Here is a 1,196-nt window from a genome sequence, read left to right as displayed (position 1 = left end):
CGATAGACTGCTTCGTAACTAACCATTCCATGTGGTCTACGACCAGTGTGGCTTCAGCTGTTAGTGACTTTTCTGTGAACAGGGGGACGAAATTAGCCACCGAAGGTGGAAATCATTTTCTGACCTTCCGTAAGGGGTCGTCACCGATTCTTCTGTCCGCAGCCCATAAGCTACTTTCGCCCCACTAAGATTTATCATTTAGCAGTAGAAATCAGAGGAGGCGCCCTTTAAAATGGGGTTCCTTTGCAGCTGTCATCAATGCAGGTCTTCGAGACTTTTCTGGAGATAAAAGACGATACAATGTCGGGGCAGAATTTGGATTGGTGACATACGGTAGGGTTTGTGGCAACTGGCATGGCCTCAAGGACAGGCCGCGTGGCGGAGGTCCAATGGTGGAGGCCTTTGTTGACCAGTTATCAAAATCCAGACCCAAACAAACAATTGACCGATTGCACATACATTTGTTAAGGACTCTGTTTACTATCTCACCCGGAAAGTAGCTTCATCGTTGACAGAATTATCAACTCGGATAAATCGCCTCAGGGGTCCAAAAGAGAAGGCACTTTTAATAATCTGCGTATAATAGCCTCTCGACCGCGTCCTGCTGAAAGCAAACCGACATTGACTTTGTAACTGTAAGCTAAGCGGATTGGCATTGTTACATGAGTATATCGGCACTTCTGCTAGGTGATCGAAGGTGCCATCACTGTACAGTACTGAGCTGGAGCTCCCCTGTAGACCTGTTTTTGAGCTTTCGGTTGCGTTGCCAAGACAATTGGTACATAGCCACACATCCTCTCCCTCTACTCCTGTTGTCTGGAGCCTCGTCCTAATGAAGGATGTCTGGACCGAACTGACCGATACATGATTTGCACACCGGCTACTGCCGAGCCTCTAGTCACTGGTGTGAATGCCATAGTAGGACACCCTGTTGAACCCGTCAAAGCGAAATTTCTGGTTTGCCGTAATGGCCGCCAAATACTTAGAAGGCATTTCCTCGTCCTCAATATAATATTCACAAATCCCCAGGTTTCCATTTTAAGCAAACAAAATTTAGCCCAAAAGGCGGATTAAACGCATGCTTCTAAGGATTGAAAGTGGCAAATAAAGCACTCAGATACCTAACTGTCAAGTTGAGTAGGAACTCAGTTGTCTGGCGTCACCTTGTGTGCAAAATAATTGCCACCCTTTTCCCA

Source organism: Echinococcus granulosus, assembly GCF_000524195.1.
Source record: "Echinococcus granulosus chromosome Unknown EG_S00173, whole genome shotgun sequence".
Lineage (NCBI taxonomy): Eukaryota > Metazoa > Platyhelminthes > Cestoda > Cyclophyllidea > Taeniidae > Echinococcus > Echinococcus granulosus.
This window is presented reverse-complemented; position numbering follows the sequence as displayed.